General features: G+C 45.1%; 1 long non-coding RNA gene across 1 annotated transcript in view; it reads left to right on the top strand.

The window, feature by feature from the left end:
- Positions 1 to 1,755: 1,755 nt before the first annotated feature.
- Positions 1,756 to 20,027, top strand: part of LOC129525076 (uncharacterized) — a 78,145-nt gene continuing 59,873 nt past the window's right edge. The window contains exon 1 of the long non-coding RNA XR_008669124.2: positions 1,756 to 2,047. This is a non-coding gene — a long non-coding RNA (uncharacterized lncRNA). The remainder of the gene's footprint in view (positions 2,048 to 20,027) is intronic.

Below are 20,027 nucleotides of genomic sequence, written 5' to 3'. Positions count from 1 at the left end.
CAAATAGTGTGACCTGCTCAACGGCACAGACCAACAGTCCTGGCCACTGTCTAGGCACAGAGAAACCCTCGGTCATCACTGGTTGTTTTGAGGAAAAAGAAAACACTCTGGGCTGGCCGCGATGGCTCATGCCTGTAATCCCAGCACTTTGGGAGGCCGAGGCAGGCGGATCACAAAGTCGGGAGATCGAGACCATCCTGGCTAACATTGTGAAATCCCGTCTCTATTAAAAATACAAAAAATTAGCCGGGCATGGTGGCTGGCGCCTGTAGTCCCAGCTACTCAGATTGCCCCGCTGCTCTCCAGCCTGGGCAACAGAGCGAGACTCCGTCTGAAAAAAAAAGAAAAAAAAGAAAAGAAAACACTTTGCTGCTCTGGGCAGCAGTAACTTTCCTTCGCCTCTTCTGGCCCCACCCTTCACGAACCTCCACTTGCCTCGAAGGGGAGAAAATAGGCTGCCCTCTTCCAGAAACTAGGCGGGTCTGCTCCCTCCACTGCAGTCTGAGTAAGACAAGGGTCACGGCCATTTTCTGCCTTTTGTGGGTCCCCGTGGCACGGCTGCCGACAACACTTAATCACAAGAATCACCTTCGATTCTTGTTTAAAAAGCCAGGCTGCTCAGAGCCTGCTCCACCCTTTCTGAAAAGAGCCCTCGCCTGTCCGGGAAGCCCTGCTTCTCTCAACATGCTGTAAGTGTATACGGGGACCATATTCTCGCCTTCCAATTTACTGGCCAAATGGCTAGCGTGCAGACAGTTCAAATTCTCTTCCCTATCTCATGAATATTTATTGAACACCTACTAACATTAATGGGAAAAGATAGAGGTGCTATGGGAAGGATATTTTTTCTAGATTTAGAATAGAATCTATCACCAGTGTTTCCTGACTTTGTGAAGTCACTTAAGTCTTTGGGACTTGGTTTCCCTGATTGTCAGGTGAGAACAATGTCCCTCTCTCCGGACTGTCTTGAGGAGACATGGAATGCATGTGGAACGTCAATCTGGTAAAATGCCTGGCGCCTTAGTAGCTACTCTTTCTACCAGAGAAAACCCACCCCCAAGAGCCCTGTCCCAAGGCTGCTGTGAATCCCCAAGTGGCTGGCATAGTCTGTAACTCCTCCTTCAAGAGAGGAGGATGCTGGGGGGTTGGTTAAGCTCATTCACCAGAGAAGTGACATGCCCCTGTTTACCAGCCTCATATAGCATTTTTTTTTCTTTTTTTTTTTTTTGAGATGGAGTCTCGCTCTGTCGCCCAGGCTAGAGTGCAGTGGTGCCATCTCAGTTCACTGCAACCTCCGCCTCTTGGGTTCACGTGATTCTGGTGCCTCAGCCTCCCAAGTAGCAGAGATTACAGGCACCCACCACCACACCAGGCTAATTTTTGTACTTTTAGTAGAGACGGGGTTTCACCATCTTGGCCAGACTGGTCTCAAACTCCTGACCTTGTGATCCACCCGCCTCTGCCTCCCAAAGTGCTGGGATTGAGAGGTGAAGCCAGCTGGACTTCCCGGGTTGAGTGGGGACTTGGAGAACTTTTCTGTCTAGCTAGAGGACTGTAAATGCACCAATCAGTGCTCTGTGTCTAGCTAAAGGATTGTAAATGCACCAATCAGCACTCTGTAAAAATGCACCAATCAGCGCTCTGTAAAATGGACCAATCAGCGCTCTGTAAACTGGACCAATCAGCACTCTGTAAAATGGACCAATCAGCAGGAGGTGGGCAGGGACAAATAAGGGAATAAAAGCTGGCCACCCCGCAAGCCAGCAGGCAACCTGCTCCAGTTACTTTGCATGCTGTGGAAGCTTTGTTCTTTTGCTGTTCACAAAAAATCTTACTGCTGCTCACTCTTTGGGTCTGTGCTACCTTTAAGAGCTGTAACACTCACCACAAAGTTCCGCAGCTTCATTCTTGGGGTCAGTGAGACCAAGAATCCACCAGAAGGAACCAACTCTGGACACAGTAGGACGTGGGCCTGGAGCTGCTGGGGCCATTTCTGCCACCTTGTAGGGACAGCCAGTTCGAGGATGAAGTCAACAGAGAACGGAAGGTGAGAAACAGAACTAATCATTGCATCCAGCAGCTGGGTTCAGCCAGGACTAGCTGTGGTCATGTGAGTTGATAAGATTTATTTTTGGCTTAATCCAGGCTGAGCTGGGTTTCTCTCATGCTCAGACAAAAATAAGTGCTGACCAAATCAAAGCTTTTTCCCTTGGCTGGGAAACCCTGATTCCCCAACGCAATGGCTCTGCTCATGTGGTGCTGAGGACTTACACCAAGGTGGTAGAGAAGTCCCCTTGAATAGAACTAGACTTTGGACTGCTGGGCTGCAGTATAATTGAGGTCCTGGGGAGGGAGCCAGTTCAGGGAAGAAAGCACCAATACCTTGAGCCTCAGTGCAAAGAAGAGCAGCCTGGAAGCAAATGTATATATTTGCTTGAATTGATATATATATATTAATTCAACATCATTTATGGTAAAAACTTGCAGTGCAAGACCATACATATATATTCTTGCACTGCAAGTTTTTACCATAAATAATATTGAATTGTGTCAAATTTTTTCAAGATTCTATTGAGATAATCATATAAATTCACTTATATTTGAATATTAAACTAACCTTTAATTCCTAGGATAAACCCCACTGGGTCATAGTGTATTATCATTTTTGTATTAACATACTGTTGAATACAATTTGCTCATATTTTAGCAGCATTTGTGCTCCATGAAGGGTATTGGTCTGTAGTTTTGTATTTTAATATATGCTTTCTGGTTTAGGTATCAGAATAAGTTTGCTTCATAAAACAAATGGGGAAGAGTTTTCTTTCTGTTTTCTGAAATAATTTGATAGGTCTGATTTTTTTAAACCTAGTTTTTAAAAATAGAATCTGCCAGTGAAACTGTTGGAACCTAGTGCTTTCCTTGAGGGAAGTTTTATAACTACAAATTCCATTTCGTTAGTACACACAGGGTTATTTATGCTTTCTATTTCTTCTGGAGTGAGCTTTGGTAATTTGCACATTTCAAGGAATTTTTACATTTTCTCTAAGTTGTTGAATTTGTGACATAAAATTGTTCATGCTCTTTCCATATTAGCCATTTAATTAAAGTAGGGTCTGTAATATGTCTTTTTTTTTCCTGAGATTAGTAAGCTGTGTCTTTGTTTCTTGGTCAATCTGGCTAGAGGCCTAGCAATTGTCAATGGTACTAGTTTTTTGACCTTGTAGAACTACCAGCATTTGTACTCATTTCCCCCTGTGTTTGTCATTTTCTACTTCAGTGTTTTATGCTCTTATTTTTACTATTTTCTTCCTTCTACTTTCTTTGGGTTTATTTTGTCCTTCTTTTTCTTCATTCATCAAATAGGGCCTTAAATGATTGACTTTAGGACTTTATCCTTTCTGATATCAATACAAAGTTGTCATTGCATCTTAGAGCTGCTTTATCTGTATTTCACAAACTTCATAAGCTTTGTTTTTATTTTCATTTAGTTCAAAATATTTAAAAATCTCCCTTGTAATTCATTCTTTGAGCTATGGGTTATTTTAAAAGTGCATTGTTTAATTTCTAAATATTTTGGGCTTGTGCATATATCTTATTATTATGATTTTAAAATTTAATCCCACTGTGGCCAGAGAACATACACAGTACTTACTATGTCAATACTTTAAAACTTATTGGTATTTGTTTTATGTAAATTACCTTTTGTCATGCACACCAGACTATGTGGTAATGTACAGGTAAGTCAGGTCTTGTGGGAAAAAAAGGTCTGATTAGTAGTATTTGCCAGTTTTCATGGTATAAATACTTGCACCATGGCCAAATTCAACATAATGTTACTAAATGTACTATTGGAAAGAAATGTGCAGAATTTTGTGAGCTGCTACAAGCCAGCTCCAGCACAACACTGGGAATATGGTCTACTTGGTAAGTATTCCACGCGCACTGGAAGTTATATGTATTTTGTTGTTGTTGGGTAGAGTGTTCCATAAAGGTCTATTTGGTTAAGTCTCCTATATCCTTATAGATTTTCTGTCTCCTTGTTCTGTCAATTACTGGTACCACTTTATGTGTGATATAAGAATCTTACAGCAATATAATTCCTTTCTTCCCTCCTGTCCTTTGTGCTGTTATTGTCACATATTTTACTTATACATACATTATAAACCCCACTCCACATTATTTTTACATTGTCATCAACCGCCTTTTAAGGAAAATAAGAAATTAGAAAACACAAAGATTTTTTTTTAACCTACCTGCATATTTAGCATTTCTGGGACTCTTCATTCATTTGTATAAACTTGATTTCTGTCTGATATTTTCCTTCAGCTAGAAGAACTTTGTTTAATAATTCTTATAATGCAGGTATGCTAGGGATAATGAAAATTTGTCTGAAAATTCTTTATTTTGTCTTTACTTTTGAAGGATATTTTCACTGGCTATAGAATTCTAGATCAACAGTCTCTTTTCCTTTCCTTTCTACACACTAGAGATGTTCCATCGTCTTCTGGCTTGCATAGTTTCATGTGAGTCTTTATTACTTTTTAGTTATTTTACTCTGTATATGAGTATTTTTTCTCTGGTGACTTTTAAGATTTTCTCATTTTCATAAACTTGGTTATGAAATGCCCTGATATGATTTTCTTTGTATTTATCCTGACTGGTGCTTTCTTGAGTTTTTTGACTATGTCAACTTATACTTTCAAAAACATTTAGAAAACGCAGCTAATACTTCTTCAAATAATTTTAATGCTCTCTTCCTTTTCTTTGAAGACTCTATATTATATAATATAGTTGTGCTATTGTGATATAATAAAAAATACATATTCTGGCTTTTGTCACAGCTTCTGGTTCCCAGCTCCTACAACCCTCATAATTTCCCAAGTGACTAGAGCAATAGGCATATTTTTTTGCTAAAAAAATTTAGACTTTTCCCCTCAGTTCCTGAAACAGCTGCATGGCAATACAAGTGAAAAACGTGTCTTTTATTATTCACAGCAGGTCTCTTACAACCACACCTGAGTTTATATTAATGAGGTGATTATTTTTGGAAAGCCCTTAGATAATCACAGGATTGGGGCTGGTTGCCAGTGGGACTGACCATGTGATTGGAGGGTTGAAACTTTTGGCCCCACTCCCTCACCTTCTGAGAGGGAAGAGGGGCTAAAAGTTGAGTTGATTACCAAATCACTGTGATATAATCAATCATGCTTACATAATGAAGCTTCCATAAAAACGCAAAAGGACAGAGTTCGAGGAGCTTCTAGGTTGGTAAATAAGAACACATTCATGCACTGGAAAGGTGGTGTGCCTCAAATCCATAGAGACAGAGCTCTTATGCTTGGGACCCTTCTGAATCATTTGTGTGTCATTATCTGACTGTTCGTTTGTGTTGTTTACAACAGTCTTTGTATTAAATGGGTAAGTGTAAGTATAACAAAATGTTTCCCTGAGTTCTGTGAGCTCTCTAGCAAATTAATTAAACCTGAGGAGAAGGTCATGGGACCGCCTAGTTTAGATCTGGTTAGTCACAAGGTATAAAACCCAGACTTACAATTAGCATCTGAAGTTGATGGGGACAGTCTTGTGGAACTGAGTCCTTCACCTATGGGATCTGACCTTATCTCCAGGCAGATAGTATCAAACTGAATTGAATTATAGGACACCCAGCTGGTATCTGCTGAAGAACTGGTTGTTTGTGGAAAGAAATCTTCACACATTTTGGACACAGAAGTTTTCTGTGTTGTGTGCGAGGGTAGACAGAAAACAATGTGTTTTTTTCTTCAGAATGGTAGATCACTGAATATTGTCCTTTATGTCACTGAGGCTCTGTTTAATTTATTAGCTTTTTAAAAATATCTCTTTGCTTCTATTTGGATAGTTCTTGCCTTCTATTCAATCTTATTTACAACTTCTTTTTGCAATGTTTAATCTGCTATTAAGCCTGTCTGGTGAATATTCCATTTTAGATATTATATATTTTTTGGCTCTAGGTGTTCTGGATTAAAAAAACCTTTTATCTCTTCAGTGTGCTATGTTTTTCTTAAGCCTTGAATATATTTATAATAGCTGTTTTAAAGTTCTTTTCTGCTAATTCCATTACCTCTATAATTTCTGGTCTTGATTCTATAGGTTTGTCCTATTGAAATTTATTGGGTTACTTTTTAATTTTTTTTTTGCATGTTTCATTATTTTTAATTAGATGCTGGACATTGTGTGTTTGAAGTTATTGAATGTCTAGATTTTGTTGTGTGTGTGTGTGTTTTTTCCCCATAAAGCACATTGAGTTGTGTTCTGATAGCCAGTAGTAGTTCACTTTCAGGTTATCTTGCACTTTTGAGCTTGGTTTTAAGTTTCATGGGATCTAAAGTAGTCTTTACTCGAAGGACAGCTAAGTTATACCACCAAGGTGTGCCTTTTATGAGACTTTTCCTAAATTCTCCAAGTGTTTGATAAGGTTTCTTTATTTGGTCAGAACTCAAATGTCTCTCAACCATACCAAGCTTTAGTATTTGTTCAGCTTACAGTTCCCCGGTAGTTACTCCCTGTCTGGTGATTGTTCTTTGCCTGGCTTAATGGAGTCTTTACACATTTATAGCTTAGTCTTCAGTCAAAGACTCAGGGGATCTTCATGACAATATCTGGACCTCCTCCTCTGCATAGCCTCTTCCTCTTTAGTTTTCTGCCCCACAAGTTCCAGCAGCCTCAGCCTTCCCAAACTTACATCTCTGTCTTTTCAGCTCACAGAGACTGCACGATGTGCTTGGGTTCTTGTGAACAATCGCCATGTCTGCTAAATGCTTCTAGGCAGAAATCTGCAGAATTGTAGGGCACATTTCCTTTGTTTTCTTTTTCTTAGTCACTACACTACTATGATGCCTGTTGTTCAGTGTCTGAAAGCATTCGTTTTACGTATTTGTCCATACTTTTCCCCCATTTTAGATGATGTGGTAGGCAGAATATGGTCCCTTAAAGATGTTCACTCTGGAACTAGTGAATATGTTATGATACGTAGCAAAGGCAAGTTAAGATTGCAGATAAAATTAAGACTGCTAGTAAATTAACTTTAAAAGAGGGAGGTTATTTTGGATTATAATTGAAAAGGCTCCTAAAAGTGGAGGAGGAAGACAGAAGAGAGAGAACCAGAAGGATGGCAGTGTGAGAAGGATTTGGCCCAACCTTGCTGGCTTTGAAGTTAGAAGAAAGAAAACATGAGCCAAGGGAAGCAGAAGCTGGAACAGGCAAAGAAATGGATTCCCCTGCAGCTTCCAGAAGGAACACAGCCTGCTGACACCTTGATTTCAGCCCACTGAGACTCATTTTGACTTCTCACCTCCAGATCAGATAATAAATGTATATTGTTTACGTGCAGCAGGAATAGGAAACTAATACAAGTGGGAGAGCTGTTCTGGTACTATCACTCTATGATGACTGAGAGGAGACATTTACTATTTTTATTTTTGTTTGTTTGTCTTTAAGAAAAAGATACTTGAGACCCACTACAGATATTTCGATTTGGTCAGAACAGGGGCATTAAGATTTTTAAAAATTTTCTTATTGTTCTAATGTGCACCCAAGGTTGAAAACCACTGACCCAGTCCAACCCTGTCAATTTACAGCTGAGGCCACTGAAGTGAGGAAGAGTTAGAGGCAAATGCGAGTGAAATTTCAGTCTGTTGCAAAAGACTCTGCCTAGAGGAAGGAGGGTAGGATATATGTTCTCCTAGGAGGCTGTCTTTTGGCATCCAGGCATTTACAATTGTGGCAGGAGGTCCGCAATGAACTTGGATGAGGGGTGTGTATGTCCTCAAAAATACAGGAGCAAAGACCAACCTATTAGCTATGCAAAACTGTGGATTTCTGCAGCCCTAAAATCAGTTCTATCAGCCTTATTACCAGAGAAGTGCCCACCTATAGACCTGGTGTGAGTCATTGGTTGGTTTTGATCAAGTTGATGAGAATTCTGCTACTTAACAGACTTCAGCACTCTGGAGAACCACAGGGTGCATTCTGCCAATGCTCATATCAATTCCTTCTTCAGGTTTACATGGCAAGGGTGGCTCTCAGATCTCAATCATTCCATGCATTTAAAAAAACAGTATTTTCACCGAGCCAGCAGGAGCCAAACGTTGCCTAGATTTTGGTGTTCAGTAGTGTTCTGAGATTTACAGATTCATGTTCAAAATTTAAGAGATTCTAAGATTCATTCCTTCATGAGCTCATTTGGTAAAAGTGTTTCTCCTTTCTTCTTCCCATCACTTTTCCACCCCTTCCCTTTCTTTCCCTTCTGTTTTCTCCCTTTGTAAAGTTAACCTTAGATTGGTCACATCTGGGCAGGTAGGTGCCTCCGCCAGTGGAGCACATTCAAGTTAATAAGGAGTTGGATCATTCCAGGACACCTTGACTGGAATATTTTGCTAATCCCACAATGTCTCTATATGGTTCTTAGCTGCTACCCAGCTTAGGATTTTAGGCTGATAACATCTTACACCTTTCTGTTGATGGTCAGATATTGCCTTTCTGCTTCTCTTTCCACAGTGTGTTCTGAGCTTTTCTTGGACCTCAACTTGCTGTTTAGTTTAGGAAATCTTAGCCAGCAAGCTGGCACTTTGTAGGTGGCTGGGGAAAGATGCAGAAGGCGAAGACAAAAGCGATGGTTAACACTTATGGAGTGTGTAAAACTGACCTGAGTGCTTGACCCTCAGAGCGAGGCTATAGACGGTTATTAAATATTACCTTTATTTTATATGAGAGGAGACCCAGGCACAGAGAGATTAAGTAACTTTTGTAGGAACACACAATAATAAATAAGTAGAAGATCTGGGATTTCTGCCCAAGCAGTCTAGAGTCTTACGTTTACTCTACTGTTAAAGGATCAGCCCTGCATTTGGATTAAGGTATGTAGCATCTCAAAGCCATGCTCCAAAGGACCAAAAGGCATTGCCCTTGCTGCTGGCCATATGCATGAGACCTCCTCCATAAGCTACCACAATTGAGTAAAAACATCAGTTGTCATAGTCTCTGCATTCAGACAGAGTCTGAATTTAGAGCCTTTGTGTTCCAGTGTGTGTCCCTGGATCTCAGTTTTCTCATCTATAAAATGGGGCTAATAATACCTCTTTCAGAGAGCCATTATGAGGATTCAAATGAAATTGTGTATGTAAAGTGCCTGGCCCGGAGGGCCCACCACTTATTCAAGGGTGGACCTAGGGGAAGAAACGCTGCAAACTATTGATTGGCATCAGTGAAGAGCCCTAGAAAATGGAATGAAACAGTTTTATTTTTTACTTTTTATTTGAAATTAAAAAGTTACAAATATAGCACAGAGGGTTTTTGTACACCTTCACCTAGCTTTCCCTAATGTTAGCATCTTCTATACTTTATCAAAATCATTACATTAACATTGGGCAATACTGTTACTAAAATACAGACTTGATTCAGAGTTCACCAGTTTTTCTCTTAATATCCTTCCACTGTTCCAGGATCCAGTCCAGGCTCTCATGTTTCATTTAGCTGTCATTCTCCTTAATCCCCTCCAATTTGTGATGGTTCCTCAGAGCATCCTTGCCGTCCATGACCTTGACGTTTGAAAGGGTACTGATGGGTGATTTTGTAGAATGCCCCTCAGTCTGATTGTCCCCCCATGATGAAATTGATGTTATGCATTTTTTGGCAAGAATACTATATACATGAAATGTCTTTTCTGTGCATCCTATCAGGGGCATGTGGTGATGTCGCTACGTCTTATTACTGGTGACGTTAACTTGGTCACTTGATTAAGGTGGCACCTACTGGGTTTCTCCACTGCAGATTACTGTGTTTTCTTTCCCCTTTATAATTAGTAAATCTCTTGGGGGAGATACTTTGAGACAATTTGAACATGCTGCTTCTCCTCAAACTTTGACCCATTAATTTTAGCATACATCAGTGCGTCTTGTCTGCAATAATTATTACTGTGGTGTTCTAATGGTGTTTTTTTATTTCCCTTGTTCATGTCACATTTATTAATTGGAACTCTTCTGTAAGGAAGAGCTGCCTTTATTTATTTATTCAGGTACTTACTCATAACCATGTGGACTCCTGGATTTTTATTTTATTCTAGGAGTTATAATTTGATACTCTCAGGATGTATTTTGTTGCTCAAATTGTTCCAGCCTTGGGCCTTGGGGACTCTCTTAGTTGTTTCCTCTGTCCTTTTGGCGTGTGGGGGCAGCATTTACCAGATCAGCCAAGGCCCAGAGCCCAGGGCACACAGTGGAGGTCTGGGCAGCTGGAGTTTGCTTTAAGGCTGCGAGAGCTGGGAAGTGAGAGTGGAATCAGAAAAGATGGTGGTGCCCCACACCCCTTCTCCATGTAGAATCTGCCTCTGTAAGACCCACTCAGCTGTGACATTTCACCGGACCAATCTTATTTCCCTGACTCATTCTACAGCTGAGGAAATTAAGGCCCCAGGAAGAGAAGGGCCTTGCTGGAGGCCACAGAGCAAGTTGGGTGGAAGGAGAGATTGGGGAGCAGCATGGGCTGGGGCTTTGTCCTTGCCATCCCAGGCTGACACCCCTTCCCCCACACGGTGCCTGACTGCAGAGTAGCCTGTTCCAGAATCTGGGTCGCCGAGGGCCGAGGGCCGAGGAAAGTTTGTTCCATCAGCAGAAGCCCAGGAAATGGGAGGCTCCTGGTGCAAAGTTTCTTCAGGAAGCCCTGGGGCTGTTGGCTCTGCTCCTTCTCCTTTTTGCCCAGCTGAAAGGGAGGGGGTATTCTGTTCCAAATCTCCAGCTCAGTGGGGGCCTCTAATCCCCTTCTGGCTCAGGGACACGGTCAGCCAGGTCTGGTGGAGGTGCTCCCAGAGAGCAGATTTCTGCAGGCCTGGGAACAGGGCGCCATGAGGCCCCAGGCCTATCCATACAAGGGCTGGGAATGTTAGCAGCAGAGTGCAGAAAACAAGCACAGGGTTAGAGCTGACAATAAGTTCTGTGAGAGTCAGGGGCTATGTTAACCGAGATCCAGTGTGCAGAACGAGGAAGGTGACAAGCCGATGCAATATACAGGACCAGCCTACAGTAAATTCTCCAACATCTGAGCTCTTCCAGTCCTGACTATCTGCACAAATACTAGGCTCCAGGCTGTATGGAGACATATCACACCCATGGAAAATAGAAAAATCTCCCTGAAATCCTGGAAGCACATACGGAAAGCATTGGTTGTGAGGTCTGCTCAACACTTTCTTACCTACAGGGAGCTTTCCTTTCTAACACACATTTAATCCTCACTATCTCCATAAGGCAGGCAGGACAGGGGTTAGGATCACCATTTTACAGATGCCGCAGCTAAAGCCTGAAAGAGGAAGGGGTGTGGCCTTCTCCAGGGAGTGCAGTGATTCCAGAAAGAACCAGACCTTGCAGTCTTATGTTCTGGGCTTTCCCACAACAGTAGCCTGTCTTTGGGGCTGGTTCTCCGATATCTGACATAACCAACAGCCACGGGTGAGCAGTCCCTGGGTTCCGTAGGGGCTTTGGAAAGTCCTCTGAGCATTGCTAGTGCTTCTGCAGTGGGGACTGTGAGCATGGGTGGATCGGGACAGAGCAGAGGCCCCCCACAAGAGCCATCAGCGCTGACCAGCTAAAGGACTGAGCAGAGTGTGTGTGTGCAGGTGTGTGTGTGCACATGACCGAGGGGGTGGCATGTGCTTGGCAGGGTCTGCAGAGAGGCTGTTGGCCAGGTCTTCACTCTCATCTGGCTTTGGCTTCATACTTCCTTCCCTGGCAGGACTGGGGAGGCCAAAGCGCACAGATGGCCATCTGGCTGGCACTTTAGGACACAGTCCAGTGCACACTTGCAGACTTCTCCTCCCCCACTCCTTCTCTGCTTCGGTGGCTCTACCAGCTCTGCAAAGGAGAGACAGGGCCAGGTCAGAGATGCACCGTGGAGTGGTCTGCAGGGGGCTCAGGACACAACACTTCTGGCTTCAGAATTTTAAAAGTTCAGTGCTGGGGAGGATGAGGACAGTTCCTCCCAAGCATCACTGCAGCAACTCTGCATCTTCCAGAGTTTTGGGGGTGGAGGATACAGGAAGGGGAGGGAGGTAAGAGGTTCTGGGGCAAGAGGTGAGAGCTGGGGATGGGAACTAGCTCTGGTCCCAGCTCACATGCCTACATACTCCGTACCCCGGCCAGATAGCCAGATTTTGCAAAAACGAGTGGACATCTCTGTTAAATTTTCATTTCAGATAAACCATGAAAATTGTTTAAGATAAGCATGTCTCATTGCAATATTAGGACATGCTAAAAAATTATTGGCTCTTTAACTGAAATGCAGACTTACCTGGGCACCCTGTATTTTATCTAGCAATCTTGTGCCCTGGGTGTGTGGGATGGTGGACCCTCTGTGGGCCTTTGTTGCCTGCCAGCATCACGAAGATGATGGGTAGGGCCAGGGACAGTGGAGGACCCACCTTGTCCGTGGGGATGGATTCTTCCTGTTTCATACCAGGCCCATTGTCCAGTGATGGGCAGGGGCAGGCACCTTGAGAGTCCATGGAGACGTGTCGGGGAATCAGTGAGTCAGACCTGCTCTCACAGAACCCCCAGTTTCTTCTCCCCCTCATGGAATGGGTCAACCTGAGTGAACTGCTGGCACTGTTGCACGAGAGGACCAGCTCAGGGGCTGTCTTGGGTCATGAGGGTGCCCTTTCAAAGGGTCCTGCACCGTCTGCCTATTTCAGGACTTTTCCTGCTTGTCATCTAACCCTGTTCTTGACAACTGCAGAAGGAGGCCAGAGAGGGGAAGAGGATTGCTAAGGCCCCACAGCACGTAGTGATGAAGCCAGAAGCAGCCCTCCACCCACCCAACTCCCTGCCCTGTGTCCTTTGGGAAAATACCTGTCTGGCCCTGCACAGTGTTCCCTGAGCAGAGAAGGGTTATCCTCGGGACCACGGGGGTTCTGCCCAATGAACCCTAATAGAGCTTAGAGGGGGTTGCCCAAAAAGTGTTACATTTCTTGCAGCCAGTCTGGCCTTGCTAACCGCTTAAGCATGAACAATTCCATATGTCCAACGGGCTGATTAGCCACAGAGAGATGGGAAGGGGCCGGTCACAAATAAGGATCTATATTAACGAAAGATCCAGTGATAGAGGTCCAGCTGAAGAAAATTAAAAAGATTGTGTTTTCAAACACTGCCCCCCAACAGAGGAATTTTTCTAGCTACAAGTGAGTGCCTTACAAATTTCAGACACTAATGTATTGACAAAAACAAACAAACAAACAAAAGTTGAAATGCAGGAAACCTCCTGGGCCCGACAGAAATCTCAATGAGGTCCTATCTGCTTGGGTTTGTTAAAAAAATGCAACCAACAATAATATCTGACACAAAATTCTTCCATGGTCTGGACTCCTCTCATCCATTTTTCTCTGGAAAAATGTCTCTTTAAGCATCTGCACGTTGGCGGTCGTTAGGGGGAAAGAGCTCAGCAGAGTTTTGTTTATTTATTTATGTCCTTTTGCTGTATTCTGATAAAGCACAGGCAGGCAGGCGGCACAGCATCTGGCTTCTTGGAAAAATGGCTGCATGGAGGATTGGGGGCCCTGGCTCCAGACACAGGGCTGTGAGTGGGGGTCTCAGAGCACACAGTGATTCCATCCTCTCCAGCAACTGGTGCTGCAGTGAAATCTCCCAGGGGTCCCAGCTTCCCCTGCGGACATTCCCCAGTCCTTCTCGGGGCACCCCCTGCTCTCTCCTTAGTTCTGAGCATGAGGCAGCCTGGCTAGTGGAAAGCCATGAGTTTTGGAGTCTGGCAGACTAGGGCTTAAGTGCTGCTTTCACTGCTGATTAGCTGGGGGAGGCAGAGTGAGGAGCCACATACCTCCCGGCCTCCCTGGGAAACGAGTTGATCCTTCCTGCCTCGCATAACCATCAAAGGGTTCACTAGCCCAGGGAACAGGCACTGACGACTGTCACCTCGTTTGCCCAGTGGGATGAAGGCTTCCTCCCCTGACCCAGCATGGATTCAGCCTAAAGATGGTCTCTAGGTTGCACCAGGGAAGCTCCTGCAGGCACGGACAGTGCCTCTCTCCCTCCAGACAGACCCTGTGTTAGGAACCCGAGTGAGAACATAAAATTTACTTGCTGAGTGTCTTCCAAGGGCCCAGGAAAGGCTCTAAAGATCGGGGTGTTTCATTCCAGGGAACTGCCTGGGACATAAATGTGAATTACTGCAGTTCTGCAGCGTCCAACAATAGCACCGGTGTCCACAATAGAAACTTCAGCCATGGCAGCTTTGCACACTGCGGCTACTTTGCTAAAGACCTCATGTAAATCAGCATGCCCCCCAGCTGCCACAGAAAACCCCAAGTTCACTTCCCCCAACTCCACACTGCTCAGATGCCGGAAAGTTCTTCCTTCTGCGGAACAGATCATCTGTCTCCTTTAGCTTCTGCACATTTACCTTGCTTTTGCCCCACAGAGACTCCCAGGCCAATCTGGCCTCCTGCTTGGGGACAAGTCACCCAGGGGATTAAAGACAGATCTCAGGCCCCACGGACCAGTGCTGCCCTCAGTCTGCATCCCTGCTCCCTCTGTGGTCTTCGTTGGAGGGTCTCTGCCTGCCTCCTGCCCTCCCCTTGCCTGTCTCTGGTCTCTCTCCTCCAGGACTCAGCTCCATGACAACAGGCCTCTTTCCTTGGCAGGAAACCCGTGCTGAAGCCTGGCCATGTCCAAGAGTGCCAATCCAAGAGCAAAAACACAATCCATTTCATTTCTGTAACCCCAGCTTCCTGATTCCCAGACTATGGTGGAGCTGATGTATTCTTAAGTAGGAAGACACATTTATTTCCTCTTTAATCAAACCAGGAAATTACCTGGAAGATTCAGAGAGTTTGAATCACTTGTGTAAGGTCACACAGCAACTCAGTAGTCCGGCCATCTTGGGAAACCAAGACTCTGACCTCCTGGACTGGGTTCCTTCCTCGAGAACCTCTGTGGTAACCAGTTTGGCTCTTCAGGCTGGGGAGGACCTGTAGCTGACAGCAATCGACGAGATTCAGTGCTATGTCTATTGTAGGTGTCTGTGTTGAGAAAACAGAAACCACAGAAAAACCATCAGACCTTCCCAGGGCTACAGACACACTGGGCTTCTGTCCACCTGCCCAGAGTCCAACATGGATCTGGAAATCAGCTCACCTGAAGGCCCTGCAGCCCAGTGCAATGTGTCTAAGAGCAGGGGAAGGAGAGGAAAAGCATGCACAGCTCTCCTGGCTCTCCCACCCCCAGAGGAAGTCCAGATCATTCAGAAAAGCAGATGCCAGAATATTCTGAATTTCCAGTAAGGTTTCCCTTCCCAGGAAACGTGTGGTCTGGGGAAGGACAGAGACACCTATGGGTGGGGCCGCGAGCCCCTCCGGCTTCACAGGAGGAACATTTGCTGAGCTCCATGGCCCCTTTCATTTGTAGCCTGCCACCCCCAGTGGAAGTGCATTAAACACACACACACACACACACACACACACACACACACACACACACACAATGCTTCAGAGGTCTGCCTTTGCCAGGAACTCTAGAAATAACTCGCTGAGAAACATCTCCATCTCATACTCACCACCTACAGAGAAAACGGTCCAATACGCTGGCAGCTCAGCATGGGGAGAGGCTCAGAGGGGAATGCAGGAGTGAGGCTGTGTGGGGGGTTGGTGGGGGCCCCACGCCTCACAGGCCATAGCTGTCAGGGCCCTCTGCACATCTGGGCTCAAACACCGGCCCTGCCACCTGCTGGCAGTGTGACTTTAGGAGAGGTGAGCACTCTCTGGGCTTTGGGGCCCTCATCTGTAAATGGGGCTGATCACGTATGACCTTGTCCACAGAAAAGTTACAGCATGCCGGGTAGGAACAAAGTGCAGCTGCTTCTGGAGTCCAGGCAGGATAAGGGAAGGTCCCTGGATGAGAAAGGACAATGCAGGATCAGAGGGGCCAGTGGTGGCAGGTTCTTCTCATTTCCTCCTACTGTGAATGCATTGTATTCTCTGGGACTTTTGGTCTGTTATCAGGAGAGAAGGACAAATGATGTGTTAAGTCTAGCTAGCACCCCTATTGTGAAGATAGGGAAACTGAGGCCCACAGAATGTGGGTGTCTTCCTGAAGTCACAGAGAGGGAAGCTGCTGAGCTAGGCTCCTGCCACCCATGCTGGACTCCTGCCACCCATGCTGGACTCTGCATGTCCTAGCAAACCCCTTGGGGAGCTGTGTACCCCCGAGGGCATGAAGCCTGGGCATGTCTGCAGGAATCCAGAATGTGTTGCCACCCGGGCCTGTCTTCTGCATTTCCCTACAAAAGTGACCAGCACTGAAGTCAAATGGACAGCTAGAGAGAGGGGAAAGGGACCCAGCTCTGTCCCTTACCAGGTTGTGGCATGGTGCATGGGGCTTGACTCTGTGGGCATCATCTGCCTATCTGTGAAATGAGGACATGACTCTTACCTCCTAGGACCACTGGTGAGCATTAGTCATTCATCAAACAACTACTGATGGGTATTGATTGCCTAAGTTCCAGGCACTATTCCTGGAGCTGGAAAACATCAGAGAGCTAGGCAGGGGCTCTGTGCACACGCTTCTCCCTCTCTAGCAGGGCAGGCAGCCATGTGACAAGCAAAAGAGAAACACGCAGGATCATTTCACATTGAGATAATAATAAACAGTGCAGTGTGAGGGCAAGTGAATGGTGTGCGTTGGGCTGGGAGCTGTTTGAGGATGAGAGGGTGGCAGGGGGGGACAGCACCTGCCAGGTTGTAGAAACCACAAGTGCCAAGATCTTGAGTGTGGTGGGAGTGGGGAGGGGATGCCACGGGGAAGTAGCAGGGCCTGCTGTGAGGCTGAGCCGGGCACACCAGTGCTGGATGCTCCATCACATTCGGGCTGGATGCCATGCAGGAGTCCGGGGGCAGCCTTCACAGATGCCCCACGCTTTGTGGGCCCAGGCAGGAATCTGGGCAGCACAGGCTGATGTGTGGGCTCTCTCGGGGCACAGGTGCCTGACCCAGGCCTGGTGGGAAGGTGGATGTCGATGTCACAGAGTGTCTGGAAGGTTTCCATCTGCCTCTGGTGGGCTGACAGCAGACAGGGTGAAGCCAAAGGACAGGGGATGTAAATTGCTGAAATCACCTACCCCTGGAGCCTTCCCAGATAACATAGGCATTCTGAGGAGAGGTTGCAGTAGAGACACAGAACAGGAAGAGAGAAACCTACAGAGCAGACTGCTTGCTTGGATCCACAGTTCCAGGTGTGCTCTGCAGATCACCAGTTCCCTAGTCTATTAGTCCGTTCTCACATTGTTATGAAGAAATGCCCAAGACTGGGTAATTTATAAAGGAAAGAGGTTCTTATTTTATTTTATTTTTGAGATGGAGTCTTGCTCTGTCGCCCAGGCTGGAGTGCAATGAAGTGATTTTGGCTCACTGCAACCTTCACCTCCTGGGTTCAAGCGATTGTCCTGCCTCAGCCTCCTGAATAGCTGGGATTACAGGTGCAACCATGCCCAGCTAATTTTTGTATTTTTCTTTTCTTTTTTTTTTTTTTTTTTTTAGCAGAGATGGGTTTTTGCCATGTTGGCCAGGCTGGCTCGAACTCCTGACCTCAGGTGACCCACCTGCCTTGGCCTCCCAAAGTACTGGGATTACAGGCGTGAGCCACTGTGCCTGGCCAGAAAAGAGGTTTAATTGGCTCATGGTTCTGCAGGCTGTACAGGGAGCAGACTGGCTTCTTTTTCCAGGGAGGCCTCAGGAAACTTCCAATTATGGTAGAAGACAAAGGGGGTGCTGGCACTTCACCTGGCTAGAGCAGGAGGAAGAGAGGGGGAGGTGCCACACACTTTTAAACAGCGAGATCTTGTGAGAACTCATGATCACAACACAGTACCAAGGGGAAAATCTGCCCCCGTGATCCAGCCACCTCCCCCTAGGCCCCACCTTCAGCAGTGGGGATTACAATTCAACATGAGATATGCATGGGGACACAGATCCAAACCATATCACTGAGTTTAGTGGCATTCCTAATGCATTCCCCTCCTTTCTTTATAAGAGTTTATTCAGGTATACACTCTTCATGGGCTTCAGGTGAGGCAGGCCCCAGTCCCAGTTCCTGCCCCAAGATTGATCAAGGAGGAACCATGATCAGTTTCAGCTAGAAGTTCTCCAATTTCCTATGTTTATGGGGCCCTTAGTCTCAGCAATTTTTCTCACTGTGCCCCTAAGCTAAAAGAAATATCTAACCCTTCTGCTGGGTTAGGCCCAGACAGCTTAGTAAGTATTTAGGCCCTAACAACTTAGCCAATTGCAACTAGCTAATTGTAAAGACACTATACATGAACTGAAAGAAAAAAGGTATACTTTTAATTAATATATTCTTTTTTTAAATTTTAGAAACTTGTTAAAAATTTTTTTTGTAGGCAAGTGGAACTTAATTTGGCAAAAAATATATGTTTTTATGGTATACAACATGATATTTTGATATATGTGTACATTGTGGAGTTGCTGAGTCAAGTTAAATAACACATTCATTATTCATATACTTATTTTCTTGTGGTGAGAACACTTAAATATACTGTCTTAGAAACTTTCGAGTATATAATACGTTGTTATGAACTATGTCACCATGTTGTACAACAGATCTAGTTTATTCTACTATAATCACTTACTAGTGGAATGGATGCACCTGTTGGGCACTGCACAACTTCTTACACTGTGTGTTTGGATTGGACACCAGCACCCCCATTTCACATTCCACACTGATTTTCATTCCATACTTGTTTTATTTCAGCAATCACTAAAACTTCTCAAAGATATGATATCATCAAATGTCTGTAGCATGATTAATGTTAAACCATGAATAACCTGAGCTAAAAAGTAGTTCAAGTGGGCTGGGTGCAGTGGCTCATGCCTGTAATCCCAGCACTTTGGAAGGCCAAGGTGAGCAGATCACGAGGTCAGGAGGTTGAGACCATCCTGGCCAATATGGTGAAACCCCCGTCTCTACTAAAATACAAAAAATAAGCTGGGCATGGTGGTACGTACCTGTAGTCCCAGCTACTTGGGAGGCTGAGGGAAGGGAATTGCTTGAATCCGGGAGGTGGAGATTGCAGTGAGCCGAGATCATACCACTGCACTCCAGCCTGGCGACAGAGCGAGACTGTCTCAAAAAACATACATATATAAAAAGAAAGTAGTTCAAGTGGTGTCCAACAGATGTCCAGCATTACTGAGTTTTCCTTGAAAGCTTAAAATATCCCCTGGCACCCCTGAATTTGGTGTGGCAATCTGGGGTGCCTCATCCCTTCGTTTGGGATAGAGTGGACTTGAAGCCGTTAATGATCTGTTTAGGTAAGAGACTGTGATGCAATTCCGGCTGATGAAATGTGGAGAGAAGTCTTTTGAGAGATTTCTAGAAAAGGGTCTCCTCACCCTATCAAAGCTGTCTGGGAGGATGCCTTCTGCTGGGGGCTGTTGCGGAGGCTGCATAGGAACCTGGACCCGCAGGCGCCATCTTGGACCCAGAGGGCCACTGTCCCCAGGAGAAGACACTGGATGGCAAAGGGGACGGAGGGGTTGTGGCTTTGGTGGCATTGTTTGGCTGCTGAAGCCTGGAAATACCCATCTCTGGACTTGCTATTTTGTAAGCTAATGCTGTCCTGGAAAATGTAACCTATTTAGAGCTGGATTTCCTGCTCACTAGCAGCAAAAAGGACCCTTCCTGATACACTGCAAAGAATGTTTGGGAACACCACACTTTCTATTCTCCATTAGGGTCACCTATTAAAGTCTCTGAGAAATCCCACAATCCTCTGTTTACTTTGGTTCAGTACAGTTTGCCAAATTTACTTAACTGAGAAAACCTTTTTTTCTGTAGAACCTAATTACACCTCACAGAACATTTGTGTGCCAAAAACCACATTTTTTTTTTTTTTTGAGGTGGAGTCTCACTCTGTCACCCAGGCTGGAGTACACTGGTGCGATCTCAGCTCACTGCAACCTCCACTTCCTGGGTTCAAGT

The sequence above is a fragment of the Gorilla gorilla genome, chromosome 8, assembly GCF_029281585.2.
Source record: "Gorilla gorilla gorilla isolate KB3781 chromosome 8, NHGRI_mGorGor1-v2.1_pri, whole genome shotgun sequence".
NCBI lineage: Eukaryota > Metazoa > Chordata > Mammalia > Primates > Hominidae > Gorilla > Gorilla gorilla.
The sequence above is the reverse complement of the archived record's forward strand: the minus strand, read 5'-3'. Positions and strand labels throughout refer to the sequence as shown.